The sequence below is a fragment of the Cupressus sempervirens genome, chromosome 6 (genome assembly GCF_028749045.1).
Source record: "Cupressus sempervirens isolate cs-2001-9-10 chromosome 6, ASM2874904v1, whole genome shotgun sequence".
Lineage (NCBI taxonomy): Eukaryota > Viridiplantae > Streptophyta > Pinopsida > Cupressales > Cupressaceae > Cupressus > Cupressus sempervirens.
In genome coordinates, this window is record NC_143123.1 from 566,491,303 (window position 1) to 566,501,239 (window position 9,937).

The following is a 9,937-nucleotide window of genomic DNA, read 5'->3' on the forward strand; positions in this document are numbered from 1 at the left end:
GAGATTTGCATAACATCAAAGACAATACACAACTAATCAATTCTATCCAACATATGTATATGTATGTATGTGTGTATGTACACATGCATATATGATGATGATGATGATGAATAGAATATATATTCTTGATCATGGATATGATAAAGAAGAACATAGGCCCCTACACACAATGGTGTGCTATTAAAGTAGTTTACACATAATGACACTTAATTTTGTAACAAATGTGATTAGATAAATAAAGGCTTCAAAAAATTCATTAATTACACCTATCCTTAAACAATGTTTAATGTAAGCTTTCTTAAAGATGAACCAATATTTAGATTCATTGTGATAAATGAATATCTTTTTATACTTTATATCTAGATTTTTATCAAAATATTTTGATGCCAATCCTCATGAGGAAAATAAATAAATCTCTCTTATAAGGTATTTATTCTGGGTAAAACATAGGAAAATATTGAATAAGAAAAATGTTCACATAATTAATTTAGACAAGCTTTTATTCTCTTTTTTCAGAAAAGAGTTTTCCATATTTAACATTTTACATTATTGAGTGAGCGAGTTTTTTGGTTTCCACAACTTTTTCTTTACATTCTTAGCATTTTTTATTAGGGTTTGTTTGGTTGCTAGTATTAGAAAATGTTGGATTTGATTAATTCATAATTGAGTTTTTTTTAGGGGGAAAATGGAAATGAAAAATTGATTTAATTCCAATTCCACCTCTTGAGGTGGAATTAACAAATTCGTGTTTCGGATCAAAATGAAAATTCAAAACTCATATTCTAATTCCAAACGCATCCAAAGTGATGATTAATTATTTTTTAACTTATTCCTACCAATTCTAGTTAATTTCATCCAACAAATGGACCCTTATTAAATTATTGAACCATATTAATTACATTATATAGTTAAACATAGTGTTTCTAGTTACTTTTGTTTCATATTCACAACATCTTTGTCAGTTGATCTAAGAATACATGTCTATACATTGACACAATGATGACCATACCAAGTTATCCTTCAATATCTTGCATCTTCAAATCTATAAAAAGTCTAGAAGGACCAAAAGTAGACCCATAAAAGTAAGAAGTTGAGTTTTACAATTCACTATATCTAGTTTTTAGATTCAATGCATTTCTATTATTGTAGACTTCAATCACAAAAACCAAAAATTAATAGAAAAATTAAGAAAAAAATACAATTATTTACAAAGGAATTAGACAATAGCCACTCCTATTTAACAATTCAATTTTGATTAATTTAACTTATTATAAATATAAATATAATTCTATATTTATTTATTTATTTATTTATTTATTTATTTATTTATTTATTTATTTATTTATTTATTTATTTATTTATTTATAAATAATATAATATATTTAGTATTGTAAGGCTTAAGTGTGTTAAAGTCTACAGATATTTCGAGAGTTTGAGTCTTAATAAATAATTTCTATATTAGATATGATTAGCCTTACATACTAAATAAATTAATTTGCAACTGGTTCATTAAATAATTTATTTTTAAAAATGTAAATTAACTTTACATTGATGACCATCTCACACTGCTTGGAATATAATAAATGAAGGAATATATTAAAGTAGGAAGATATCCACGAAGTTTTGCCACAAAAAACTACCACGTTGGCTAGCTGAGGCTCGGCATCATTTGGGGTTATGATTGTTGGGTGAAAGAGCATATGTAGTTGCCTTTGTGCTTTGCAGTGGGACATGTTGGGTGAAAGAGCATATGTCCAACAACACAATTTTGGGTTTGGTGGGGTCACTAGATGGTTAATTTAATTTGGCAAAATCCATATATAGAAATAATTTTTAATATGGTCTGAAGTCAAATCAAACTTTGTCTCTCCATTGCAATCATAGCATTGAATACATGTTCTGAAAGCTTTCATACTCATATTTTGAATTCTAGAACCGCTATCAGTAGTTGTGACTATAATAATGAAGCTGCAAAGTAATGGCCACCTTTAAATATCACACACTAAAGAGGAATGTATGCTTAGAAAAATAAGTCAACTTTGACTATTGAACACTTTTAGTTAAGTTGACAGCGAAATGATTAATCCATTTACCAGCGTAATAATTCTTAACATCCTCAAATCTACCCTACCAAATTTTAAGCTCAATAACAACAAAAACTGAACAAATTTATCCATTCACTAACCAATTCAACCTTCTCAAAATTTGAGCTTATTAGGTAGGGGTCCGATGGGGGGCTTGGGTTCTATATTTAAAGAGCTAGAGGTCCCATGATTTTTGGGGGGGCAGCTAAAGCTTTATTTAGAATCTTTTCCTATTAGCTAGGACCCCCACTTTTTTCGTTAACCGGATGAAAATGGAGTGGGGTTGGAAATAGTTCCACTAGCTTAGGGAAGAATTTTGCCAAGTGTATAGAGGAAAATGACCACAAAGTAGAAGAAAAGTACCATTGTTTTTAATAAAAAAAGCAGCCAAAAACTAAGGGGCTGGCTCTTTACAACTATGGTGGAACAACTAGCACAAAACCTATTGATGACCAGCCAAAGACCAACTGCCAACCAACAAACAACCAAACAGTCCCCCTAACGGTTCGTATCAAAAACATAATAAATAGTAGCACAGTAATTAAATTTACTAGTATTCCTACTTCTAAAACTAGCAAAGTTTAACAAGTTAACAACCTCCATGTAGGTGGTTATCACATCGTACCACCTACAGCCCATAAACAAGTTGAGCTTAAAAATGAAACCATCAACAGAAGATGAAAAGAGACTAGTAGAGTACCAAAAAAACAACAAACACTAGTGAGTCACTAACTAGCATCCTTTATCTTTCCCTTCCTAGCCATCAGAACCTTGGCCCAGTCATCAGCAAGGAAGCTATAAAGGAGCTTTGTGTCCTCCTTTCCAAGGTTCTCCTCCTCCGAGTTATTGACCAATAGCTGAAGAGTGGTAGCAACTGCATGCATCACTTTAAGAGTGAACTTGGAGAATAGGTTGATTTCCTCCTCCACCACCATGCACTTGTCGTTCAGTTCATGGTGTTCCTTGCAAGTATCAGGTTCATTCTCCTTGTTTTAGGGTCCTACTACAATTCGCCAGGGAGTTCCTCTTATCTTGCACATCAAGATTGTTAGCTTGGCCTTTCAGGTTCTCCTAGCCCTCTTTACTAACCAGAGAGGAAATAGTGTCAAGGGAGGCATCGATCATAGTGGGGTTCTCCTGGTTAATAGCAGAAGGTAGGGTGATGCTAGCAAGGACACGTGTGGGGTTAGGGGAGGGGTCATTGGTAATGTTATCTAACTCAAAGTCCCAAGTTCCATCAATGGTGTCATCCCATTTCTCCACATCTTTATATGTCTCTTATTTCCCCTTATCCATACCTTCCCCTAAATTCTTGTCACTCTTCTCAAAGTTGGTATCATTCTCCTCCTCTTCCTGAGAGTGACTAGCCATTTGTTTGTATCAGCCCCAAGTCTTAGAAATTCTTCTCGACCTTCTTCTCCCACAAATTTCCTCATCTGAGTCCCCAATTTCAACCTCCACCCTCTTGTCTAGAAAAGTACCATAATTGTTTCTAGTTAATATTTTTTTATTTTCTTTCATTGATCTACTATTTTTGATGTATTAAAAAGAAGCCATAGGGGGGTTGACCCTAAAGTACAATAGGCTGGAGATCAGCCAGAGATCATGCCACTATAGTTCAACATATTCATTTTCTAGACATTAAAAAAAATTAACCCAAAAAATATCAAAGTCCTTGCTAACATTATTAACTAAAACAAACATACTACAATAATATCTAAATCAAAAAATAGTGTAGAAGCACAATCTACGAGTGTTATTATGGAACCAACAGTGTTTCATCTTATACAAATTTGCCTCGCAAGGCACATAGCTCATAAAATACCACTTTATAAAAATAAAAATAAAAGAGAAAGATTAGCACAAGGGTTAACTCCCCTCTTTATCTCCTAGGTTCTCCTTAATAAGCCTCTCATTCTCCTCCTTCACAGGCTTATCCAGCAGGGTCTTGAACCAATCAACCACCATAAAGCTAGAGAGGGAGCAGGGGGTTTCTCTTTCTTTTCCTACATCCTTCTGATCATTGTTAACTTGTATAAAATATAGAGTAGTGACCGTTGAATGCATAACCTTTGTAGTGAACTCAACAAGGGTCTCAAATTTATAGTACATAACCTCCTAGTTATATGTTAGATCATTCATAGATTTCTCCACCCTATCCATCATAGTTTTACTTTTCTCTTTTTCCTGGCAGAGACCCCCATCTCTCCCCCATCGCTCCCTACCTCCTTCATGAGGGAGGTGATATCCTTACCCAAGCTCTTGTCTGAGGATAGGTTACCTTCCATTGTATTAGAAACATGGGATGGGCTAGGGTTATCCTTATTCTCAGAGCTAGGGTGAATTAATTTTATTTTCCTCTTTCTCATAGGCTTACCTTTTGTCTCTATGGATTTTGAACTCATATCCTTTTTTGGGGGGGAGGCGGTGGGGAGGGGTCCTAAATTTCTCCATTTTTAGCCTCATGCTAGATATCCTGGTGACTTTGTTGCTATGCCCAATATCAGTCTCGGAGTTAATAATGCTAATGTCATTTCTGGTTCCAGGAGATTTTTTGACAACTTTATTCAAGGCCATCGTAGGGCTCAGGTCAATGGAGACCCAGGGAGTAACAATGGCTAGGGGATTAACCAAAGTAGGGGGGTTGAGAGCTTGTTAGAATTTGTAAAGCTCGAACATGAAGGTTTGATACAAGATATAAAAGGGTTTCCCAAAAACTTTGGGTTGCTTATGCTAGCTCTTGCCCTCTAGAGACATGCCATCGATCTTCGATATGAGCTCCTCTATAATTTCAAAGGTAATCCCATTGATGGTCACCTATCTGTTAGCCCAAGAGTCCACAAATTGCAAGGATGCATGCTTGTCAAACCCTTGAATACACTACTCCATAAACAACAAAATGCCACATTCCTGCAAATAGACCCTTGTCGCCTCACTATCTTTGATGCAATCTTCAATTCTATCATGCTCAATACGATTTGGGCAGGATCAATATGATTTGAGCATGCACCCATCTTGCAAGGTGGAGCTTGAAGACAAAGGACTTTTAGGATAATATCATTGAGAATGAACTCTTTAAAATAATTGATTCCCATATTATGATAACAAGGTGTCACATTTTCCAACTTCCACCCTATCTCTACACATATGAAGGGAACCTTTCCCATCATTCTTAAGGAATGGCAGATGTATCCCCATCCCGTAATATGATACACAAGGGGATTGCCATTATTATTTTTCAATACATCTGTCTTTGGCGGCTGTAATCCTTTGACAATATCCTCGTGGATCATCCTCTCGCCTTCATCATAAATATTTTTGGTGGGATTTCCACAAAGGAAAATGATTTCAAAACCCATTCTTTCTTTAAATTCATTACGACACTTAACCCAAAGAGTGTCCTGCAAGATACAGTTATTCCAAAAGATATGGTCATTCCATTCCTTCCAAATTTGCCAACACACAAAAGAGGGGGGTGATTTTCTAGAAGGATCTAAGGAACAAATGGTTGGATGGGCCTTTAAAGCAACCACTAAAACTTCCATGTAGAGAGAATCTCCCTCCATATTTCCTAAGCATAGAGGCAATGTATGAGGAGGAAAATCATATAAAAGGCATGAAACATTTTAGTCCTATGAGAGGATGCATGCCTAGAGTGTATGCCTTTGTAGGGGGATGTAAAGGAGTTTGCTTCCCCAAAGGAGAACACAAGTTTAAAAATAAAACATTAATTGTCATGTTCCCTATTATGAAATTATGGAATTGATTAATATCATTTGGCCTTAGGAGAGCCCAACTTTGATGGGGTTGTCGCCCATAAAATGAGTGAGCTAGTAATTCCAATTCTATGAGAGGTATAAATGTATTATCTATGCCCCTTGGTAAATTGACTGAAAATCACTGAACCACTTTGATGAAACATTACTCTTTACCAAGATTAAGGAATCATTTTTTATGGTCTAATGTTTCCCTCAAGGTATATGCTAATTTGGTACTTGTTATTCCCCACATTGTGTCATTCCTTCATCTATTTTGGGAGTCAAAAATATATTATATATGCCCAAGGATTGGTGAAAAGCTTGGGCCCTATCATTGGAAAAAAAAAGTTTCTTGAAGTACATATATATTACAAATTGAATCTCTTATGCAAATTTCAATTGTTGACTATTATAAGATTATAGCCCTAGTTAATTTTTAGACTTAAAAGTACTAATTGTTGGTTTGTGGTGACTGATGAAACAAGTATTGCATTTGTCAAGTATTTTTTAGTTGACTCATCAAGCATTTCTTAAGGTTGAGTTGTCAAGTATGTTTAGGGTTAACTTGTTGACATAAGTCATATAATATTGGCTTATTATGTAGAAGGATGTAATCCAACAACATATAATATTGACGCTTTCCTAAATGAATTATTATATAAAAGCAATATCTTTTGCGGAAGAAAATAAGCCCCCTAAGAAGATAATGCCCTCTATTTATGACCCATTATTCCATTTTTAAGACTCATAAGTTGTGGTGGGCTAGAGAAAGGTCAAAAAGATTTGAACATAACCACAAGGATTCTTTAAGATCAAATTCAAGAAAAAGACACAAGGCACAACTCATTTCAATTAAGAGAATTTACAGTTTTAAACAAAAAGAAATAATAATATTATCTTATATAATTTTTTCCTATCAGCATACCCCTTCACCTCCTTTGATACAAGTCCTAGTAAATATTGTCTTACAGAGCCCTTTTTCCACTATGACATCATCAAGCGTTAAAGTATGCTCTCGGATAAATGTTGCAAGGTGCGTTCAATTTCCTTCATTCTTTGACTAAGAATTTATCCTTTCATGTAGGTATTAAGTGCCATGATGCAATGGTGAAAAATACATTAGTTTTGTTTTCAAAGAGAGCCCATTTTTCGGTATTTCTTTCGAGCCCGTCACCGACTCACAACGAATCCAGCAAAGTTTATAAACATTAGATTTCTAAAACTTTTCTGGCAAAAATCTCGCAACATTTCTGGACATCAAAATTTTCGTAGCATTTTCCGAAATTAATGTTTTTACAGCATTTTCCAAAATCAATTCTTTTAACAGCATTTTCTGATAGCAAAATTTTGACAGTATTTTCCGCAACAAAAATTTGTTCTGCCAAATTTTCATAGTAGGAGATGGTATGGGACTTGTTATCTCCATGGGCATTCAAGAAATGTTACACTGCCGACATTACATGTGAAGCTCAACATCAATTTCAATGGATGTATGCAATGAGAGGAGAAATATAGGATGCTTTAATATATAAGTTCTACAGGTAAAAATAATAACCATTGCAAGTATCACCTAAATTGATTAACTCCAACAGGTACTAGTGAGTAACATCAATGCAGCTATCCGAAAAACCAAAAAGATTATAAGGAAAACTCAACTTCAATGCAGCCTTCAAAACATAAATAATTTGAGAGAGAGCATTCCATCGATTAGAAGAAGCTCAATAATGTTGGAATTTATTAGGCGAGAACTCTCTTCTGTTTGGGTTTTATTTGCAACTGTGTTCATAGATCGTCTTTTGCCAGATTAATAGTCCACCGTGACATCATCAGGAAAAAAGTAAGCTCTTTGACAAAATTCATTTAATCATTCAATTTCCTACATGATAACAAAGAAAAACGAACATTCTTTTAATGACCAAGAATGTATCCCACTCATTTAGGTATTCAATGCTATCATGCAATTGTGAACAGTGCAGAACCCCTTTTTACGGGATTTCTGCCAACCCCGTTACTGACTCGCAACGAATCCAGCAAAATTCACAATTACGACCGTTGCTCTGCTATTTTGATTACAAAGTTTGTAATCCAGCGAAAAATTTACAGCATCCTCTGACAAAAAAAAATTCGTGGCATTTGCTGACATAAAATTTGTTTCAGCATTTTTGGACATCAAACTTTTCTTCAGACAGAATTTGGCAGTAATGAGACGGTACGAAACTTCACATCTCCACGCACATACGAGAACATATGAAACTCAAAATCAAATTCAGTATAGCTATGAAATTAGAAAAGGAAAAAAAAAAGATTTTTAAATGTTAACCAACGAATAAATCAGAGAAATTACTCACTACAACATAAAGGGGGCCTTTAAGACAATATTAGAGAGACAATTTTTAAGTGAATTGTCATAATTCGAGCCAAAAGAAAAGTTGGGTATCGTCTTACATATTGTCTTTAAGCGAGTGTCTTAAACTATTGTCGTAAATTATTGTCTTATAAAGACAATAAGGAACAATACTATTATTGTCTCTTAGAGACAATTTTAATTTGTCTTTATAAATACATTTGTCTTTAATTTCACTTATTGCCTTTCTTAAGATGATTAGATAGAAGATAGTACAAATTAATAAATTAAAAAAATCATATTATTTATTATAAACTACAATATAATTAATTAATTCATGTTAAGGTACGATGGAATTGAACCATCATCCCCCTGCTTGTAAGGCAGGTGCTCGTCCATTGAGCTAGCACCTTTTTAAAAAGAAAAATTAGAAGTTTAAGCTTTTGCAAATAAGAGCTACAAGAAAGGAGCAAAACAAAGTAATGAGCTCTGAAACTCTAGTCATATGTATATCAAATATTTGGCACCTTTTATTGCTTTATATATCCCCTTAGCTCCCCACAACAGTTCATCCTAAGAGAACACCCAAGAAAATTAATTCAACTGATTTTTTGCTACAATATAATCTGAAAGCATACCACATTTATTTACGTTTACTTCTGACCCAGAAGAAGAGCAATAGAATGGATAGACTGCAGACTTAAGCAAGTTACTATAAGATCCTCTAAGTTTATCAGCAAAATCAAAAATGTAGAATAAGGAGGTTGATGAGGTACTCAGCAAAACATAGAATTTAGTAAGATTGAAGTCGTAAAGCTGCTAAAACTTACCATGATGGAAGCATGATTGAGCCTCCTGGAAAAGGAAGGGTGTGTTCTATAGAACACTAGGGATGTAGTTGCAATTGTTTCAACAGCAACATCTAAGCCAGGATTCTAGCCATCAATTTTATAAGATCTGACAATGTCCATATCCTCTAGCCTCTACCAGCATTTGTGGTCATTGTAAGGATCTCTGACCTGCAGAAGTTTCATACAAATCTCAATAATGTATAAACCCACTTGACACAAAAATAGTAATTCATGAGTGAAAGCATTAACATAGTTTATGCCTCAACAAATATGGTGCCTGGGTGAGCAATAGTCTTGAGAAGATATTATGTGGCCCAATGTATGGAAGTCTTTGTGTTGCAGAGCTCACCTCCCATGAATCTACCAAACTGCAAACAACCCCAAGAGAGCATTTAGTTATTTAAGTTATTGTTGGGCAGGCAGTTTATTGAGCTCAAAGAGAAGACATTCCTAGCCAATATGGCTTGCAATAACCTTGAAAGTTAGTTGATTGGGTTAATGGGGTGTGATGGAAGAATTGTGAGACTTGACACTATATTTTTCCTAGATACATCATAACAAGCTTGGGTCAGTGCTTTTTCTCTTTGATTGGGAATGGCATGAGGAATATTTATCATGTATCTCCTTTAGAAATGAATGTCTCCCATGCTATGAGAAACTCCTTGGTCAAAATTTAAGTATTCTATCTTAATAGAAATATATGACAAAATAATAGACTTTGCTGAAAGAAATGTTGGAAGACTTACTTCAAAGACTACGAACAATCTCTGCATAGATGTCTAGAGATTTTATATGGTCAAAGTATGAGACAAGTGAGGATGATGTCAATACTCCTATTTCTCTGTGTTGATACTTCAAACAAAATCAAACAGCCAACAATTTATAACCAATATCACAGGT

General features: G+C 34.3%; 1 long non-coding RNA gene and 1 other non-coding gene across 2 annotated transcripts; both read right to left on the reverse strand.

Annotated features, from left to right (window-relative positions):
* Positions 1-8,469: 8,469 nt before the first annotated feature.
* Positions 8,470-9,201, reverse strand: LOC149553531 (uncharacterized). Its single transcript, XR_016353410.1, has 2 exons — positions 8,714-9,201; positions 8,470-8,596 (listed from the first exon to the last, which is right to left on the reverse strand). It is a non-coding gene; the product is annotated as an uncharacterized LOC149553531 (long non-coding RNA).
* TRNAV-UAC (transfer RNA valine (anticodon UAC)) lies at positions 8,528-8,599 on the reverse strand. The gene has a single exon. It is a non-coding gene; the product is annotated as a tRNA-Val (tRNA).
* Positions 9,202-9,937: the final 736 nt, after the last annotated feature.